Genomic DNA, 22,202 nt, shown 5'->3' with positions numbered 1-22,202 from the left:
GGTTGTTAATAAATAGGGTGATTTCAATACGCCAGTGATTTATCAGATGTTGTACTGGGTGTAGTTTATATATATTAAGAGCTTCTATTAATCATGAGTGTGAGGCAGAATCAAATGCCTTAGAACAACTTAAAAGATTTATGTTTTTCCTCTGGGCTTGATTTAGAATTATGGAATCTATTATCAGTTGTTCTTTACATCCTCTCATACCCTATAGCATCCTTTCTGTTCTTCTGTAAGTATATTGTGGTTAACTAAGCGATTGGTGATTAGTTGTGAGATGCAAGATGTTACAATTTTATATATAGTCTGTAAACAAGTAATAGGACAATATGTTGATGGGTTATGTGTGATTTCTCCTTTAGGTAAGAGATATGTTTGACCTATCAAAAATTTGGGCACTTTTTCAGGGCTTTTAAGAAAATTGTTGATACGGTATATATTAATAGGTACAGATGAAGACAAGTGAATTTTTATACCAATATCTTTGAATATTATCACTGCCTGTATTTTTCTAGTTCTGGGTGTTTTTAAAACGCCTTTTAGCATATCCAATGTAACTTCAGGTGTTTGCACTCAATTGAGTGAGTGCATTTTTTTCCTCCCTAGTCCAGCTTGCCTCTTGATTGTGCATCACCCTCTTTGGCCAAATATTAGACCAAAAGTTCACTATCTCCATGTTTGTTGGTAATTCTGTTGCTGACATTTTGGTGTGTTGAATTTAGTTTTAATATTATTATTAATATTATTGCTGTACTTTTATCATTTTGCAGCTGAAGCTGGTAAAACCTGAGGTACGGGCATAGCCAAGCACACTCATTTCTCAATTGCTAGGAACGTTTGGACTGTTCTCGTGGTGTATAGTATTGTAGCTTTCTGGAGATTTACATAAATATTGCTGTGTAGGCCTAATTGGTTAATGTGTTGTGACTTTGGGATAACACCAGTTGTAAATATTACTATTGGGACAATGTATACCCTGTTCATGTTCCACAGTCTTCTAAATTCCTCTTTTAATTCAGCATATGTCTGGTGTTTTTCTCTTATTGATGTCTGTATATTATGTGTGTTTGAAATGGCTATATCTATTCAGTAAGTTGTTAAAATTTTATATATAGTTTGTAAACAAATAATAGAATGATATCTTAATATAATTATTTTGATTATTTCTTTCTTTTTGTATTTGCATAGTTTGCTGTCTTTCCCACACTGGTCAAACACACAAATTTGGGTGATCTTTCATTGATTCTATTATGTTACTAGATTCATTGAGTATGCACACTAGAAAATGATTCTCAGGGTTGTATATGGTGACATATATGCACTTTGATAATACATTTTCTTTGAATTTTGAGGTCTCCTCTCATCTTCCAACACTCCAGAGAAAACAATGAGTTCCAATAGGTTCACGAATCGGTGAGATTTGAGTTCAAGGCCTAGTGCTCAAGGTCCTGGCATTACCAAGTCCAAAGTTCAAGCGCAAGTGTTCAGTGATCGGTGAGTCCTGGGATCGAGGCTGTTGGGTCAAATCAGAAGTCTGGAAGGCAAGGCTCGCTGGCTGGTGCTGAGTCTGCAAATCTCTGCAGATCAACTGGGGAAGTCAAAGCCCCGCATCTGCTGGTCCGTGTCCGCTGAAGCGTGGAGGGTGGAGGTTAGAGGTCGAAGAAGATGGCCTATACAGGGGGTTAAAATACTCTGTATTTACATTTGTGGGGGTAGGAATGGGGCTTGTTTTGCTGTTGTTGTTCTGCCGAACATTGTGGGCTTGCTATGTTGCTGCCGAAATGTGTGGCAACAATTACGGGCTGCCCACAGCACACCCTCAGGTGTGTTAGTCGTTAATGCAAACGACACATTTCACTGTGTGTTTTGAAGTACACGTGATAAATAAACTTGAATATTGAGCCTAGTTTCTCTAACCTCACCTTATCGCTATAAAAGGCAGCATCCTGGTAAATCTTCTCTGCGTCCTCTCCAAAGCTTCCATATACTTTATGTAACAGAGCAACCAAACTGGCAGACAACCCTCCAAGTATAATACCCAATGCATCACAGTTTCCTGACTCTTATCCTCTGTGGCACTAACTATGAAGGCAAGCACGCCGCTTACCTCCTTTAGCACGATCTACCTGCATTTCCACTTTAACAGCCACTACAGCATGTGAATGATGGAGATGTCCCTTAAAAGCCCATCCAATTTTCACTTCTGTTGCACAGCTGGGATGAAATGGGTGACAGAACAACGTATTCTGCTTCTGATAGTTAAATCACTCATTTATTATTATTATTTAGAGATACAGCAAGGTAGCAGCCTTTCCAGCCCACAAGTCACCTCCCACCCAATTACACCCATGTGACCGGTTAACCTACTCACCAGTATGTCTTTGGAGGTGGGAGGGAACCAGAGCACTCGGAGGAAACCTACAGAGTCATGGGGAGAATGTACAAACTCCTCACAGGCAGCAGTAGGAATCAAACTGAGTTCACAGGCGCTGTAGTAGCATTATGCTAACTGCTACCCTGAGGAAGCCAGAGTAAAGATTTTGTCATTGTGTATTTGATGGCATTTGTGTTCTGCTGTGATCCTACACTGTTGCTGGCATATTCAGAACTATATTATTCGGCAGAACACCCTTTGGCATTTTGTGGGAACATTTTGTCATTCAGCAAAAATTAAATCACAGAGGAGACATTAGGGCGAATGCCCAATAGGAGTTCAATAGTAGTGAGCTTTATGGAATCTGAAAGGAGCTTGAGAGGAGGTAGAGAGTTTAAGGTGGGAGTTAAAATGACCAGAGCCCAGTCCAACCGAAGGCAACTATGGTAAGGTGACGTATGTCCTGCTGAAGGGTCTCGGCCCAAAACATCAACTGTTCTTTTTTCCATGGATGCTGCCTGGCCTGCTGAGTTCCTCCAGCATTTGTGTGTGTGTGTGTGTGTGTGTGTGTGTGTGTGTGTGTGTGTGTGTGTGTGTGTGTGTGTGTGTGTGTGTGTGTGTGGTAAGATGAATGGCAAGAACCGTGCTGGAAACCAGGGTAGACTGCTGAGCTGGAGGAATTACACAGAGAGGAAGCACTGTTGAGATTTGAGCCCAAGAATGAAAATTTACAATTTAAGGTGATGGGTCTACAGCCAATTTATATTACTGAGCAGAGGGGTGGTGGGTTGGTCCTTGAGTAAAAATCTCCCCTTCTCGTGCACCTATTTCTAAACTGGAATTGGTCCCACACCTACAGTAGTTCAATCCACAGAACAACTTTGGAATTGGTTTAATATTGTCATGTGTACCAAAACACAGTGAAATTTGCCAGTGAAGAGTCTTGGCCCAAGGCATCAACTGTTCATTTCTCTCCATCGATGCTGCCTGACCTGGTGAGTTCCTCCAGTATTTTGTGGGTTACGGTGAAAATGTTGTTTGCATACCATTGAAGCACATCATCCTGTACACAAGTACACTGAGGCAGTAGAAACAAAACAGAATTCAGCTACAGAGGAAGTGCAGTAGAGGTAGACAAGTAAAGTACATGGGGACGATGAAGTAGATCCAAAGATCTGGTACACTAACACCTTGTCCAAGGTTCTGTGGTAACAGAAGAGTAGAGATATTCAGATAGGTACTATAGGACAATGGCAAATGAACTACCATTCAACCAAAATGATAATTATTAATTAACTGCTGAAGCAGTTAGTCAATCTCATCAAAGCAGAACCTTACAGGGGAATTTAGACAAAGGTCAGACAGACTGTAACCCAGGTCTTTCTCTTCCAGAGTCTGAGGTACATATTGTAGGCAGTGTAAACATGCTTCACACTATTTCAATCTTGGGACAGGAGGACTACATGTTAGACCGTAAGACCATAAGACATAGGGGTACACCATTCAGCACATCAAGCCTGCAACGCCATTCCATCATGGATGGTTTGTTATCCCTCTCAACCCCATTCTCCTGCCTTCTCACCATAATCTCTAACTCCCTGACTAATCAGGAAGCTATCAACCTCCACTTCAAAAATACCCAATGGCTTGGCTTCCACATCCAGCTGCGGCAATGAATTTCACTGAGTCACCGCCGTCTGGCTAAAGAAATTTCTCCACATCTCTATTCAAAAAGATGAAGGATGTCCTTGTATTTTGAGGTTGTGCCCTCTCGTCCTAGACTCTCCCACTATTGGAAACATCCTCTCTAGGTCCAATCTATCTAGGCCTTTCGATATTTGATTGGTTTCAATGTGATTTCCCCCTTCTTCTTCTGAACCCAGGTCTGGAGTACAGGTCCAGTGTCATCAAACTCTCCTCATACATCAACTCTTTCATTCTCAGGATCATTTTCACGAACCTCCTCGGGATCCTCTGCAATGACAGCACATCCTTTCTTAGATGAGGGCCCAAAGGTTAGTTGTTCAAATAATGACAATTACTCATAACTTTGCAAGCCACCGATCCTAATTTTATATTGGAAATGCTAAATCTTATATTCTATAAATTGAGTGCATTTCACTGCGATTCTCCCACACATCCCCCACACAAACTGACTTGGCAGGTACAGATGCAGCAGCCTCTCTGTCTGGATACTGGTTATCAACACAGGGCCCTGCACTGTGAAACTACCTGCAAAAAAATCTTAAACACCAACACAATCCAATAAATAAGCAGTTTCCTTATCTAACCCCACAAGAGCATCATAATATGCTACTCAACCACCGCAATTTTTTAAGACTGATTACGCCATCGACCTGTCCTAACCTTGACTATTATATTGACAGAATGTGACCAGAAGAGGCCATTCTGCCCCACAAGTTTGCCCTTTCATTCAAAAGGATTTGTGGTTCTGATGAAGGGCCAAGGCCCAAAACATCGACTGTTCATTCCTCTCCATAGATGCTGCCTGACCTGCTGAGTTCCTCCAACATCTTGTGTGTGTTCAAAGGTTCAAAGGTCAAATTTAATGTCAGAGAAACGTATACTATATACATCCTGAAACACTCTGTGGTTTACATTTTATTTCCACAGCGGGCACACTTGCTGTTCTCAGTGTAATGTCCACAGGAGTTACTCTGAGGTACTAAATGGGCTATACAGAGCATGGAGCAGGTTGAGAACCACCAAATTATATCACGGTTCATCTCCAACACTTCTCTGATTTTGAACAGCTCACAGCTAGACTAGTGTTCAATCTCAGCCTCTCATGCCGCCTGTGTGGAGTTTGCATGTTCTCCCTATGACCACACTGGATTCCTCTTGGTGCTCTGGTTTCCTTGCACATTCCAAAAGCGTGCTGGTTGGTCGGTTAAACTGTTTCTGTAAATGATCCCCTTACAAAGGTGAATGAGAAGGAACTGATGAGCATTTTAGAGAGCCATAGAGTCACGGAGCAAAGAAGGTTCACCAGATTGATTCCTGGGATGGCAGGACTTTCATAGGAAGAAAGACTGGATCGACTAGGCTTATACTCACGGGAATTTAGAAGATTGAGGGGGGATCTTATTGAAACGTATAAAATTCCAAAGGGATTGGACAGGCTAGATGCAGGAAGATTGTTCCCGATGTTGGGGAAGTCCAGAACGAGGGGTCACAGTTTAAGGATAAAGGGGAAGCCTTTTAGGACCGAGATGAGGAAAAACTTCTTCACACAGAGAGTGGTGAATCTGTGGAATTCTCTGCCACAGGAAAAAGTTGAGGCCGGTTCATTGGCTATATTTAAGAGGAAGTTAGATATGGCCCTTGTGGCTAAAGGGATCAGGGGGTATGGACAGAAAGCAGGTACAGGGTTCTGAGTTGGATGATCAACCATGATCATACTGAATGGCGGTGCAGGCTCGAAGGGCCGAATGGCCTACTCCTCCACCTATTTTCTATGTTTCTAAAGCAGCACAGAATTAGCCTTGGCCCAATTGGTCCATGCCAACCTCATCATCCTTCCTGCTATTCTCACAATTGGCCCATAACCAGCTAAGCCCAGGCACCTTTTAAATCTCACCCCTTTTGTATTGTGCCCTCTGGTTTTGGATTCCCTATCCCGAAGGAAAAGACAATGATCACTCACATTATCCATATCCCTCGTGATTCCATAAGCTTTGTGAAATCATGCCTCAGCTTCCTGCTTTCCAGAGAATAAAGATCCCGCATGGCCTCCTCTCCCTTTAACTCTGGCCCTCGAGTCTAGGCAGCATCCTCATAAAACTGTTCTGTTCCCCTGTCAGCTTGGTAATGTCTTCTCTATAACAGTGTGTCCAAAACAGTACACCATATTCCAAGTGCAGCCTCACCAATGACTTAAGAACCTGCAACATAATGTGCCAACTCCAATATTCGATGGTCTAACAGATGAAGGCCAGCATGCTAAATACCTTCTTCACTGCCCTGTCTGCTTGTGTGGCCACTTTCACTCAACTGTGCACTTCTATTTCGAGGGTCCTCTGTTCCACAACACCCTTCAGTAGCCTGCAAAACAATGTACACCTACCCTGCTTTGACTGTTAAACGCATTACCTCACACTTATCTGAAGTTGAAATCCATTCGCCATTCCACAGCCCTTCTTCCTAACTGATAACGATCTCTTTGCAATTCATTGTAACCTGATTCACATTCAGCGAGACCCCCAAATTTAGTATCATCTGCAAACTTGCTAATAGTGCCATGCACATTTATATTCTGAGCATGTACATAAATAAGAACAAGAAGTCCAAATACTGACCCTGGGGCACCCCACTAGTCACAGATCTCCAATAAGAGAATTAACCTTCAACAATCACCCTCTGCTGCCTATCATCAAGGTAATTCTGAATCTACCTTGCTAGCTCCTTCTGAATTCCATGCAACCTAATCGTCCAGATCAGCCTGCCATTTTGGGACCTTGTCAAAGCCCTTATTAAATCCATATAAACGACGTCTACTTCCCTGCCCTCATCTATCACCTTGGTTACTTCTTCGAAAAATTCCAAAAAGGTTCAGCAAGCATGACCTCCCATGCTCAAAACCATACTAACCATTCCTGATTAGGCCTAGACTATCCAGGTGATGGTAACGAGAGCTCAATATCTGGTCAGCCAGAACTTGCTATATCTACCCTTCACCCCAATAGGAACATGCTACAGCTGGACTCTTGATATGGCCATTTTAAAAGCCTCCCACTCACTAGAATTGCTTTGCCTTTGACTAGACACACCCAGTTGACCCCAGCTAGATCCTGCCTCGTGCCGTCAAAACCGGCTCTGCTCCAGATTTGGACTTTACCTATTCCAACTTTTCCCGTAACTATTTTAAAAGTAGTAGAGTTGTCGTCACTGGACCCAAAGGTCTCCCCAGTGACCACTTCAGTTACTTGGGACACCTCATCCCCCATGAGGAGGTCCAGTTTTGCTTCTTGCCAAGTAGGATTCCTCAATATAGTGCACGAGGAAACTGTCGTGGGTAATGCAGGTGACTCCATGGAAATCACCCACTAGCTCTACCCTACTATTCCACCAACTACAAGCAATTTCTTGACATATCTGCTCCTCAAATTCCCACTGACCATTAGAGGGTCAGTCGTTATAACCCTAACAAGGTGACTGCCCCTTCTTATTTTTAAGTTCTATCCAAATGGCCTCGTTAGACGATCTCTCAAGAATACCCTCTGACTACTGATGCTATGCTCTCCTTTATCAAAAGGGCAACACTTCCTCCACTCTGACCAGTTCCTCTCTCATGCTTAGGCTTTGCTATCCTGGAACATTGAGCTGCCTGTCATGCTCTTCTCTCAGCCACGATAACCCAATCCACACCTCCAGTTCACCCCTTCCCTGTACATGTGTTGAGATAGATGCAGTTTAAAGCAGTGTTCATCTCAACCCTTTTACTGTAGGCTTTGCTAGATTTATACTGTTTTCTGCACTTACCCCAACTTCTCACTGGCTTTGCCCTCTTGAGTCCTGCCTCCCTAATAGCCTACTTTAAACTCTCCCTGACGGCAAAAAGTCACTATAAGTCCACAAGACCATAAGATATAGGAGCAGAAGTGGCCATTTGGCCCATCAAGTCTGCTTTGCCATTCAATCATGGGCTGAACCAATTCTTCCAGTCATCTCCACTCCCCTGCCTGCTCCCCATACCCTTTGATGCCCTGGCTAATGAAGAAACTATCTATCTCTGCCTTATATACACCCAGTGACTTGGTCTCCACAGCCGCTCGTAGCAACAAATTCCACAGATTTACCACCCTCTGACTAAAGTAATTGCTCCGCATCTCAGTTCTAAATAGACATTCTTCAGTCCTTAAGTCGTGCCCTCTTGTCCTAGACTCCCCTACCATGGAAGTAACTTTGCCAAATCTAATCTGTTCAGGCCTCTTAACATTCGGAATGTTTCTATGAGATCCCCCTCATTCTCCTGAACTCCAGGGAATACAGCCCAAGAGATGCCAGACATCTCTCATACGGTAACCCTTTCATTTCTGGAATCATTCTTGTGAATCTTCTCTGAACCCTCTCCAATGTCAGTATATCCTTTCCAAAATAAGGAGCCCCAAACTGCACTCAATACTCCAACTGGGGTCTCACAAGTGCCTTTTCGAGCCTCAACATCACATCCCTGCTCTAATATTCTACACCTCTAGAAGTGAATGCCAACATTGTATTCGCCTTCTTCACCACTGACTCAACCTGGAAGTTAACCTTTAGGGTATCTTGCACAAGGACTCCCAAGTCCCTTTGCATCTCTGCATTTTGAATTCTCTCCCCATCTAAATAATAGTCTGCCCATTTATTTCTTCCACCAAAGTGCATGACCATACACTTTCCAACATTGTATTTCATTTGTCATTTATTTGCCCATTCCCCTAAACTATCTAAGTCTCGCTGCAGGCTCTCTGTTTCCTTAACGCTACCTGCTCCTCCACCTATCTTCGTATCATCGTCAAATTTAGCCACAAATCCATTAATCCCATAGTCCAAATCATTGACATACATTGTAAAAAGCAGTGGTCCCAACACTGACCCCTGTGGAATTCCACTGGTAACTGGCAGCCAGCCAGAATAGGGTCCCTTTATTCCCACTCTCTGTTTTCTGCCGATCAGCCAATGCTCCACCCATGCTAGCAGCTCCCCTGTAATTCCATGGGCTCTTATCTTGCTAAGCAGCCTCATGTATGGCACTTTGTCAAAGGCCTTCTGAAAATCCAAGTACACCATATCTATTGTATCTCCTTTGTCTACCCTGCTTGTAATTTCCTCAAGATATTGCAGTAGGTTAGGCAAGCAAGATTTTCCTTTCAGGAAACCATGCTGGCTTTGGTTTATCTTGTCATGTGCCTCCAGGTATTCCATAATCTCATCCCTAACAATCAATTCCCAACTTCCCAACCACTGATGTCAGGCTAACAAGTCTATAGTTTCCTTTCTGCTGCCTCCCACCCTTCTTCAATAGCGGAGTAACATTTACCATTTTCCAGTCATCTGGTACAATGTCAGAATCTATCAATTCTTGAAAGATCATTGTTAATGCCTCCACAATCTCTCCAGCTACTTCCTTCAGAACCCAAGGGTGCATTCCGTCAGGTCCAGGAGATTTATCCACCCTCAGACCATTAAGTTTCCTGAGCACCTTCTCAGTTGTAATTTTCACTTCACATACTTCACTTCCTTGACAGTCTTGAGTGTCCGGCATATGGCAGATGTCTTCCACTGTGAACACTGATGTAAAATCCACATCAGTTCCTCTGCCATCTCTGTGTCTCTCATTACAATATCTTCAGCATCATTTTCTATTGGTCCTATATCTACCTTCAGCTCTCTTCTACACTTTATATATGTAAAAAAGCTTTTAGCATCTTCGTTGATATTAGTTGCCAGCTTCCTTTCATAATTCATCTTTTCCTTCCTAATGACCTCCTTAGCTTCCTTCTGCAAGTGTTCAAAAGCTTCCCGATCTCTATCTTCCCACTAGCTTTGGCTTCCTTGTATACCCTCTCTTTTGCTTTTACTTTGGCTCTGACTTCACTTGTCAGCCACTGACCAGAAAAGGGCCAGTAACACCATGAAGGATCCCACCTGCCCTACTCATGGACAGTTTGTCCCACTCTCATCAGGGAGAAGTCTATGTAGCATCCTCGTCCCTCCAAAAATGATAAATATCCGCATGGATTTTGCACTCCTTTCCTGTGGCTATGTGGGTTTCCTCCAGGCAATCAATTAATTTTTATTTTCGCAAAACTCATTACTTGATAGGGCAGTTTATCTTCTTGGAGATACTTTCAGCCATTTTGCATGGATAGGAGGATTGTGTGGTGTTCTGCAGTGATGTGTGGTGCTATGTGGCGCACTGCTGTGTTGCGCGGTGCTGCTGGTGTGGCACAGGGTTGCATTGTGTCGTGTGCTGTGGTGTTGTGTTGTGGGTATGCCATGCTGGTGTTACAATCTGGGGTGATGCTTACGGGCTGCCCCCAGCACGTCCTTGCACGTGTCGGTTGTTAACAAAAATGATACATTTCATTGCATGCTTTAATGTACATATGACAAGCAAATGAATCTAAATCTGGATCCAGACCTGAATCTACGGTCCTCCTGATGCAGTGCTCAACCAACACCCAACTGGAGCTGGGGCACCCAGCTCAAAACCCTGGATATCAATCCTTGGCTACCAAGATGTCACATTACAAAGCAACAGTCCACTGAGTGCAAATATCCATCGGAAATGCAAGCCGTCACTTTATAAGATACAAGAACATTGACAGTATAGGATAGCAACAGGCCCTTCAGCCCATCATGTCTATGCCAAACATGATGCAGCATTGAAATAAATCAGATGCTGGAAATCCAGAGTAACAGACACAAAATACTGGAGGAATTCAGCAGATTAGGCAGCATCTTTGAAGGGGAATAAGCAGCCAGTGTTTTGGGCTGAGACCCTCATCAGATTTATCAACCATCCAGGCTTCATTCCTGTATTCCCATTATGATTTTTGCTATTTAAATAAATTCCATCAAATAACATGGCAAGCATTTGTCCAGTCAAGTGCTAATTCTACAACGTAACAGAAAAATGATAAGCTCATCTTACAAGGAACAATTTACCATAAAACAGGGTGAATTGTTCAACTTATACTATCTCTAGAAGAACATAAATGTTTGGTTGTTACGGAATTAGTTTAGATTATGTAAATTGTACCATTAGGTAGACAAAAGCCCAAACTATAACACCCACGTATAATCAAAAGGCTTCTAGCAATCACTAAAGGCTTGTCACACAATTCCTTCAGCACTGATTGTTGGAGTGCTTGATTAATCTTTCAGTAGTTACTCTTCCGCTGACAATCAGCATCCATTTTCAGATCCACCAACTGACCTGTCACAGCCAAATTCTGTCACATCTCTAACCGCAACCAGCTCAGCCTTTTCACTCAGCTGCTGTTTCGGATTAGAGCCACAGCGGGTCTCAGGTTCAAAGAGCAGTGCTGGCAGGGTTAAAATTCAGAGCCTCTCTGTAACTGGCAGGTCTGGAGAGGGAACGACTCCCACAGTATACTACAAGGGTTAAATGCGGATTACCGCACAGTAATCATTAACAATGACAACAAAACTATCAATGTCTATGTGAACCATTGCACTGAGCAAGTTTGGCATCAGCACCTCGTGGCAAAATAAATTAAAAGTATTTGTAGCTACTCAGACAAAACTACAAAAGTTTAAAGAAAATTAAAGATGAGCTATATTTGAGATTAAATGTGCTGGGGACAGCCCATAAACGTTGCCACTCATCTAGTGGCATCACAGCATGCCCACAACTTAGTAACCCTAATCTTTATGTCTTTGGAATGTGGGTAGAAACCAAAAAACCTGAAGGAAACGAGCACACAGGGAGAACATACAAAATCCTTACATTCCATGGTGGGAATCAAACCGATCTTACGGCTGTCAGTGTGAAGTGTCACACTACCAACTACAAATGTAACCAGATTCAGCTATGACCAACAGGTGTCCAATTCGTGCCTTGTTAGTGGGACTACAGGCTTTGAGGCATGTAAAGTCAAACAGCTCACTAACTTGGTTGGTGTTACAGAAACAAAACCTTAATAAATTAATTAATTAATCTGAACCTAAATCAGAAGGTGGAACACCTGGGCAAGTGGTTGGGGTGGGGTAGATGGGGGTGGTGAGAGCAGCCAGAGAGAGAAAGTATAAAACAGAGGGACATAGAGAGGTAGAAATGAGTGCAGGGTAAAGCAACAACAGTAGGAAGTTGAGGCAGAGGAAGCATGAGAGGGCAAGAAACAAATAGGATGAAAGGGCAAGAGGTAATTAATGGTAAGGTGAGACAAGGAAAGAGTGACTTATGAGAGAGAAAAATCAAGAGTGAGAGACACTGAGAGAGGCCAAGGTGTGTTTGTTTGTGAGGCAGAGACAGAGTAAGAGAGCTGAGCAGAACAAGAGTGCAAGGGTCAGATTAGGAGAAAAAGAAGAAGAGGCAGGAATAAAGTGACAGAGAGAGGGTGAGTGAAAGAACAGCAGGAAAGGAGTGGGGTGGTGATGAACTCTCCTAAACGTACAAGGAGAGAGACAGAGCCTTTGAGCACACCCTAGTGGCTGACAGGGGAGCTTCCACAGCCACCAGCTTCTCAGGCAGGAAGGATATCTGGAGAAAGAAGCAATGGCCTGAAACTCATGGAATGCTGGATATATTGGGATCTTCTGCAATAGACTGGGAAGTAGGCAACTACCCACCTGTCCACAATTGGACTGTTACTTAGGTGACAAGTGTTTTCAAAATAAGATGGAATAACTTCAAAAAATCATTTAAAATTAAGAGTGGATCCACAAGGCATAAGAGGATGTAGGTGCAATATGAGTGAAGGGACAGAAATTTCACAGGGTCGTGCATGTCCAGAGTGAGCAAGAGAGAAAGAGAGAGAGAGAGAGTTAAAAGTGGAAAAGGAAAGATCAGGGAGAGAGAAGGAAATAAGAGAGATAGATAGTGTGAGAAAGATAAAAGAGAGTGTGTATGAGAGAGAGATGGAGATAAAGAGAGTGTGAGAGAGAGTGTGTGAGAATGAGAGGCAAGAGAGGACAGAAAGAAAGAGAGAAGGAGGAACAGACAAACAGGGAGAGCAAGAAACATAAAAATAAACCAGCGGAAAACGGAGGGTAAAGGAGAAACAGTAAATGAAGGAGCAGATGGAGCAAAAAGAGAAACACAAAAAAGGAGAGAATAGAGAAAGAGAGGAGAGAAAGAAGAGACAGAACACAAAAGAGAGACACATCAGTGAGAGGAATGGACCAATTCTGCACATGTGGAGGAGATATAGAATCATGTATAGCAGACACACACACACGCACACACGCACGCACGCAGGTGCGCAATGAGAGTAATGTTACAAATGCCTTTGGGCCAAGGAGCTGGGGGCTTCCTGCTGCCAATCAATGCAAGTTTACTGAAGGAAGTGCAACTGTGCAGAGAGATCAGATCAGAGCTCATTACTTGTCCAACCACAGCAGGCAATGTGCCATGGACTGGGGTGTCTTCGGGCAACGCAGTGCTGAGACAGTATTCACCTTCAAAAAAGAGTCCAATCCATCCTGGAGAGGTGAGGTAGGGTGAAGTGGGAGGAGAGATGTCAGCCAAGTGACCATGTGGCACATGAATCTGAGCTGACACTTCTCATGCACTACCTCATCTGGCATTAAGTAAGTATATAATTAGAATATTTTAATTTAATGTAGGAACTGAGCTGTTGCTGGAGTGAGGAGCCATTCCCATGACGGACTGACAGCTGGGTTTCTGCACAGGCCTATAGGACCACCTAGGTCGGAGAAATGCAGAACACACTATCAACATCTGGCACCATGGTACACAGAGAGAATTAGCATCTGGCAGACATCACAGAAAGCATCCAGCATCTGGGAGCACAGTACACTGAATACCTGACTGTTAACTGCCCTCAGTGTAAGACTCCCAGCTGTCGATTACTCTCAGCATTAAAATTCTCCATTTTACAGTTCACATCTTCGCTTTCAAAACTCCCTAATATTTCCCCTTCTCCACTCCGAATTCCTGAAAGTAATTCCATAAAATTGCAATTACGTAGCTGAATGAGCCACAGTACAATGTGACGCAGGACCACCCAGGTGTGAAACAACACAGATCTAATCGGAACATGCAACAAGCACAACAGATTCTGCAGATGCTGGAAATCCAGAGTAACACACAAATTGATGGAGGCACTCAGCAGGTCCGGCAGCAACTATGGAGAGGAAGAAACAGTCGATATTTTGGGCCAAATGCATGTCCTGATAGAGGGGCTTGACCCATAAATGTTTATTTCCCTCCATAGATGCTACCTAACCTGACTTCCTCCAGCATGACTTCTCCAGCATTCTGGATTGCCAGCATTTACAGAATCTCTTGTGTTTTTTTTTCCAGTACCTGATTCAAAACGCAACAGGGAGAAGATGCAACTCGTCTAACAAAATGTAAGCCAGGCAGTTTTTATCCAAGATAAAATCTGGTTGAATGGTGTCATAACAACATCCTCTTACTCAACATCAACAAAACCAAAGAGCTGATTATCACCTACAGGAGGAAGAAGACACAGGTCCATGAGTCAGTCTTTATTAGGGGATTGGAGGTGGAGAGGGTCAGTAACTTTAAATTCCTTGGCATCATCATATCAGAGGATCTGTCCAGGGACTCTGCTGGCAAAAAATTCACAGCAAGTGTCTTTACTTTCTTGGAAGATTGCAGTTACAACACGTCACCTAAAAATGTGACAAACTTCAATGGATGCACAATGGAGAGTATCCTAGCTGGCCGCATCATGGCCTGGTATGGAAACACCAATGCCAAGGAACAGAGAAACCTATAAAAGGTGGTGGACACAGCCCAGTCCCTCACAGGCTAAACCCTCCCCACCAGTGAGCAGACTTATAAGGACTGCTGCCAGAAGAAAGCAGCATCCATCATCAAGGACCCCCACCATCCAGGCCATGCTCCCTTCTCAATACTACCATCAGGCAAATGATACAGGAGCCTTAGATCCCACACAAACAGGATTAGGAACCATAAGGCTCCTTAACCAACATGGAGAATTTCACTTACATCAACTCTGAACTGATTTCATAATCTATGGACTCACTTTCAAGGACTCTACAACTCGTAATCAATATTTGCTTTTTTTGTTTTTTTAATCTATTTATGTTTGTGCAATTTGCCTTCTTTTGTACATTGGTTGTTTATCAGTCTTTGTTTATATATAGTTTTTCATAAATTTTACTGCATCTTTTTCCTGTAATACCTGTAGGAAAATGGATCTCTAAGTAGCATATGTTGACATACAGAGATACTTTGACAATAAATTTGCTTTGACTTTGAAGATAGCCACCCTCTCCAGCTAGAATATCACTCGATAACAAGAATCATCAAACACTCCCTTTTCAACAATGGCTATACATTCCCACAAGGCCTGGAATGGCTCATGAAAAATCATCGCCACCTGTTGAAGAGCAATTGAAGTTATTTAAGAAATGCTGAGATCTAGGTGAATGAAATCCCATCTCTGAATCTGGCCAGAAATGGTAACAGCTGATGCCAGGTTTAACGGAAACCAGTTAATCAGATAAGCCAATTTGAGGAGAGCATTACTGCATCATGCTGGGCTGCGAGATGCTGGTTGATTCCTCAAGCTGTATGTTAATCAGATCACCTTGTGTAGCGGGGGACTGCAAATTCATAGCAGGGAACAGTGAATTCTTGGTTCTGCAACACAGCAGAAATGGGGGGAAGGTGGGGGTGTGAGCATGTAGCAGAGAGATAAAAGGAGTCCTACAGGGTTGGAATCAGACAATGAATGTGTAATACAGTCAATCGGTCCCACAAACTGTAGGCTACAATGACCTATAGTAATCTCATGCCTGGATACTAACCTAGCAACGGCTTCATAAAACTCCAGGACAGATGCTTGCCATTATACATATACGGTAAAAGAGCAACTGCACACAGCTCACATTCACGGCTCACTTCACTCTATGTACATTTGTACTAGGATGCGACTCCCCTGTTGAAGTCTCCTCGTAACAAGGAGAAAGCTCATTCTGAGACTCCATGTGAATTCTTTGACTCGAAACTGACCGAACAGTAATCTCGGCATTCTCACGATTGCCCAAGTACACCAATCCAGTGTGGGGACATATACCTAAGTCTTTACTCCTGCTCACCGTCAAATGTTTAAGGGCCAAGTCGCCACTCAGCATTACAGACTGATGCACAGTTGTATGCAATTCCACTCCGCCACTTCAGAAACTGTGCACAGCATAATTTTGATCTAACAATGAGATAAAAATACAAATAGAATTATTTACAAAAACAATATAGATAAGCATCGAATATCAATTACAATAAGAGCTCTAGAAGCAGAGTATGAGCCAATGAGTCTCCACCTTTCAGTTGGATGGTCATGTGCTTGGTGATCAGTCTGAAGAGAGTGCACATTACTAAAACCTCTTTAAAATATTATTTCAAGGATCTGCTGGCAATAAAGAGTCAAGTAGCATGGCAGGATGTTGCCTGGGACGGAGAGACTCATTGGTGAGGAGAGTCAGGGGTTTCTTTAGCTTGGAGAGGAGCGTGTTATGTTTTCTAACTCTAAAACACGAAACTAATTGAAAGAAAAGACAGGAGCCCAGGAGAAAATGTACTTACCGTTTTTTACTTTTAGTGAGGCATTCACATATCACGTGGTGAGGTGATATACTGTATGCTATTCACGTACTTTTACCTGTAACCCAGAATGAATTGCGTAAACAACAAAGATCATAAAACCATAAGATATAGGAACAGAATTAGGCTATTTGGCCCATCAAGTCTGCTCGTTCATTTCTTCATGGCTGATCCATTTTCCCTTTCAGTCCCAATCTCCTGCCTTCTCCTCTATTCCTTCATGCCCTGACTAATCAAGAATCTATCAACCTCTCCCTTAAATATACCCAATGATTTGACGTTTACAACCATCTGTGACAACAAACTCCACAGATTCACCACTGTCTGGCTGAAGGAATTCCTCATCCCTCTGTTCTGAGGCTGTCCTGTGGTCATGGGCTCCTCCACCATGGGAATCATCCTCTCCATATCTATTCTATCGAGGCCTTTCAGCATTCGATAGGTTTCAAATGAGGTCCTCCTTCATCCCTCCAAATTCCAGTGAGTACAGGCCCACAGCAATTAAACATTCCTTTCAATCCAGATATAATTTTTGTGAACCTCCTTAAAACCATCTCCAATGTAAGCACATCCCTTGTTAGAAAATGGGCCAAAAACTGCTCACAATACTCCAAATGAAGCCTCTCCAGTGCCTTAACATTACATCCTTGCTCTTACATTCTAATCCTCTCGACATGAATGCTAACATCGCATTTGCCTTCCTCACCACTGACTCAAACTGCAAGTGAATCCTGCACTAGGACTCCTAAGGCCCTTTGCACCTCAGATATTTGAATTTTCTTTCCACTTAGAAAACAGACTACCCTTTTATTTCTTCTACCAAAGTGCATGATTGTACATTTACCGACACAGTATTCCATCGGCCACCTCTTTGCCCATTCTCCTAATTTGTCTTGGTCCTTCTGTAACTTCTATGCTTCCTCTACACTACCTGCCCCTCCACTTATCTTCGAATCATCTGCAAACTTGGCCACATCCAAATCATTGATATATAATGTAAAAAGAAATGGTCTCAACACAGGCCCTTGTAGAACACCACTACCGACAGCCAACCAGAAGAAGCTTCCCTTATTCTCATTTTTTGTCTCCTGCCAATTAGACACAGCTCTATCAATGTTAGAATACTTCTTGTAATACTATAGGCTCTTAACCTATTAAGTAACCTCATGTTTGGCACCTTGTCAAAGGCCTTCTGAAAATCCAAGTACACAACATTCATTGATTCTCCTTCGTATATCCTGCTTATTATTTCTTCAAAGAATTCCAACAGATTTGTCAGACAAGATTTTCCCTTAAAGAAACCATGCTGACCCTGGCTTATTTTATCATGTGCTTCCAAGTATCCCAAAACCACAACCTTAAAATTGATTCCAACATCTTCCCAACTACTGGGATCAGAGTAACTGGCCATCTTCTGCCTGAAGGATGGAGTGACATTTGCAATTTTCAGTCCTCCAGAACCATGCCAGAATCCACTGATTCTTGAAAGATCATTGCTAATGTTGCTACAATCTCTTCGCTACCTCTTTCAGAACCCTGAGGTGTAGAACATCTGGTCCATGTGACTAATCTAACTTCAGACTTTTCAGTTTCTCAAGCGCCTTCCCCCTAGTAATGGCAACTTCACTCACTTGTGCCCCCTGACACTCTTGAACCTCCAGCATACTGCTAGTGTCTTCCTCAGTGAAGAATGATGCAAAGTACTTATTCAGTTTGCCGCCCATTTCCTGGTCTCTCATTACTGACTCTCCAGCATCATTCCCAGAGGTTCAATATTTACTCTCACCTCTCTTTTACACTTTATATATCTGAAGAAACTTTTGGTATCCTCTTTAATATTATTGGCTAGCTTACCTTCATATTCCATCTTTTCCTTCTTTATGACCTTTTTAATTGCCTTCTGTTAGCTTTTAAAAGCTTCCTACCACTCCAACTTCCCACTAATTTCTGCTCTTTGGCTTTAATGTTGGTTTTGACTTCTCTTGTTAGCCACAGTTTCATCATCCTGCCCTTAGAATACTTCCTCTTCTTTGGGATGTATCTATCCTGCATAATTCAAATTGCTCCTAGAAATTGCAGCTGTGCCGTTATCCCTGCTAGTGTCCTCTTCCAATCAATTTTGGCAGCTCCTCTCTCATGCCTCTGTAATTCCCTTTACTCCACTGTAATACTGATACATCTAGCATTAGCTTCTCCTTCTCAAATTGCAGGGTGAATTCTCTCAATTATGATCACTGGCTCCTAAAGGTTCCTTTACATTAAGCTTTCTAATCAATTCCAGTTTCTTATACAATAGCCAACTGAGAATAGCTGATCCCCTAGTGGGCTAAAAAGCTGCTCTAAAAAGTCACCTGATAGACATTCTACAAATTCTCTCTTGGGATCCAGCACCAATCTGATTTTCCCAAACTACCTGCATATTGAAATCCCACATGACTATAGTAGCATTTCAATTTTTTTATCTCTCATTGCAATTTGGAAACCACATCTTTGTTACTGTATGGGGGGGGGGGTCTATATACAATTCTCATCAGGGTCTTTTTACTCTTTGCAGCTTCTTAACTCTCCCCACAAGGATTCTACATCTGCTGATCTTACTTCACTTGATACTAATGATTTGATTTCATTTTTTTTATACGAACAGAGCCATCCCACTTCCTCTGCCTACCTGCCTGTCCTTTAGACACAACTTGTATCCTTCACATTAAGTTCCCAGGATGAGGCTTCCCGTTCCAGGACTTCTCAAATGTCCTCTTTCTTTCAGGATCGTGGTTTCTCTTCTGGCGTCATCAAAGATGCCCTCACCCGCATCTCCTCCACTTCCTGCACTTCAGCCTTTAACCCATCCTCCCATCACCACAACAGGGACAGGGTTCCCCTTGTCCTCACCTACCACCCCACCAGCCTCCGGATCCAACACATTATCCTCCGCAACTTCCGCCACCGTCAACAGGACCCCACCACCCAGCACTTCGTTCCCTCCCTACCCCTCTCAGCTTTTCACAGGGATCGTTCCCTCCACGACTACCTGGTTCACATATCCCTCCCCGCAGGACTCCCACCTGGCACTTATCCCTGCAAGCGCAAATGCTACACCTATCCCCACACCTCCCCCCTTACCACCATTCCGGGCCCCAGACAGTCCTTCCAGGTGAGGCAACACTTCACCTGCGAGTGGGCTGGAGTCATCTTTTGCATCCGGTGCTCCCGGTGCAGCCTCCTCTGTGGCGAGACCCGACGCAGATTGGGGGACCGCTTCATCGAACACCTACGCTCCGTCCGTCACAATAGACAGGACCTCCCGGTTGCCACCCACTTCAACTCTGCCTCTCATTCCCATCTAGATATGTCCATACATGGCCTCCTCTACTGCCATGATGAGGCCAAACTCAGGTTGGAGGAGCAACACCTCATCTACCGTCTGGGTAGCCTCCAACCTGGTGGTATGAACATTGAATTCTCCAATTTCCGGTAATTCCCTCCCCCTCCCCCTTCCGCTATCCCAGGTCCCTCTCTGCCTCTCTCCCCTTTCAACTTTCTGCTTCTTTATCTCTACAGTTCTTTCATGCTTATCCCCTCCTCCTCCCCCTTTATCTTTCCTCTGATTGGTTTTCCACCTGGCGCCTCTAGGCCCTACTCCCTCCCCTATCTCTATTACTGGGCTTCGGCCCTCTCTTCCCCCCCCCCCATTCCTGATGAAGGGTCTCGGCCCGAAACGTTGGCTACTCTTTTCTCACGGATGCTGCCTGGCCTGCTGAGTTCTTCCAGCATTGTGTACGTATTCTAAGTTCCCAGCGGTAATCTTTCAGCCACAACCCAGTGATGCCCACATCATATATGCTAATCTGTAACTGTGCTATAAGTTTGCCTATTTTATTTTGTATACCTCGTGGATTCAAATATATCACCTTCAGTCCTGTATTTATCACCCTTTTTGATCTTGTCCCCGTTTTACACTGCAACTCATCCTATTGACAATTTTGCCCTATCATTAGTCTCTCTTTGCCTACAGTCTCAATATACACTGCCTCTGTTTATAAACCAACTACTTCACCCTCAGCTCTATTACTCCAGTTTCCTCCCCCCCCCCCCCCCACACACACCAAATTAGCTCCCAAACAGCTCTATCAAACCTCCCTGCAAGGATATTGATACCCCTTGAGTTCAAGTGCAACCCATCACTTTTGTACAGGTCATACCTCCCCCAAAAGAGATCCCAGTGATCCAGAAATCTCAATCTCTGCCCCCTGCACCAGTTGCTCAGCCACACAATCATCTGCGAAAGTATCCTATTCTTACCCTCACTGGCCCGTGGAATGGGTAGCGATCCAGAGATTAATATCCTGGAGGTCCTGCTTTACAGCTTCCTGCCTTGCTCCCTGAAGTCTCTCTTCAGGACCTCCTCACCTTTCCTACTTATGCTATTGGTGCCGGTAGGTGGCAGAGGGGCAGATAGGTGGGGCAGGTGGCAGAGAAGGAGAGCCAGGGACAGGGGTTGGTAGCATGGGTGCAGACATACCCAGCCATGAGACACCAGACAAGGTCATCTGATTCCAAACAGCTGATCTATTGATCATTACAGAATGTCTCTTTGGTTCTTTCCACTCCCTCCCCTCTCCCTTCACCCTTCCCACTCTCAGCCCACAACAGAAGCCAAGGTATCAGAATCAGGTTTATCATCACCCACATGTGTCACTGAATTTGTTTTTGGTGCAGCAGCAGCAGTACAGAGCAATACATAAAATTAATACAGTACTGTACTGTGCAGAAGTTTTAGGCACTCTAGCTGTAAGACTTTTGCACAGTTCAGTATACATAGTGTACTATATAATACAACTAATATATAGACATCCAAGCATAGTAAATTTTAGATTGTCTCACTCAGGCCTGAAGATGTAATTGCTGTGTAGGGTCTCCTAACCAGCGAGGTCACTCTGCTTGTCAGGTGAGTCTTGTGGTTGTGGTTCTGAAACAGTGCACAGCAAACTGCTCAACCTGCTGATCAATCCCAGGCCACCAGACAAAGCTTTGAGCCAACGTTTTTATTCTTACCTTACCTAGGTGACCAGCATGTAGCTCCTCCAACACTCCAGCATGCAGCTCCGATGGTCAATCCTCACATAAAGCAACCTCTGTCAAGGGCAAGTTTGTCCCAATGCTGGGATTTCTGCTGCACGTGCCAGTCATTTTGAGTGGCCATGGAGACCTGAGACAGAATAGGGTCCTTGTCTGTTTCCCTTTGGATCATCTCTGCCATAATAGGGAGACTTTCAATTTGCATTAGACAGAATATGTCAAGAGGAGCATCCTCTTTTGTAAATTGTTCAGGTATTTCATTTTATAAGAGAAAACAGAACAATCCACCCATCAGCATTTCCACGATGAGTTGTCCTCTTGAATTCGATCTTGTGATTGTGTCCTCCAAGAAACTGAGCCCACCTCTGCATTCGGGCTGCTGACAGTGGAACACCTTCTGTTGATTGAAAATTTACTATACTAGTTGATGATCAGTAACAA

General features: G+C 43.5%; 1 long non-coding RNA gene across 1 annotated transcript; it reads right to left on the bottom strand.

Annotated features, from left to right (window-relative positions):
• Nucleotides 1–16,667: 16,667 nt before the first annotated feature.
• Nucleotides 16,668–22,094, bottom strand: LOC132378150 (uncharacterized). Its single transcript, XR_009506901.1, has 3 exons — nucleotides 21,738–22,094; nucleotides 21,567–21,651; nucleotides 16,668–16,743 (listed from the first exon to the last, which is right to left on the bottom strand). It is a non-coding gene; the product is annotated as an uncharacterized LOC132378150 (long non-coding RNA).
• Nucleotides 22,095–22,202: the final 108 nt, after the last annotated feature.

Source organism: Hypanus sabinus, chromosome 19, assembly GCF_030144855.1.
Source record: "Hypanus sabinus isolate sHypSab1 chromosome 19, sHypSab1.hap1, whole genome shotgun sequence".
NCBI lineage: Eukaryota > Metazoa > Chordata > Chondrichthyes > Myliobatiformes > Dasyatidae > Hypanus > Hypanus sabinus.
This window is presented reverse-complemented; position numbering and strand designations above follow the sequence as displayed.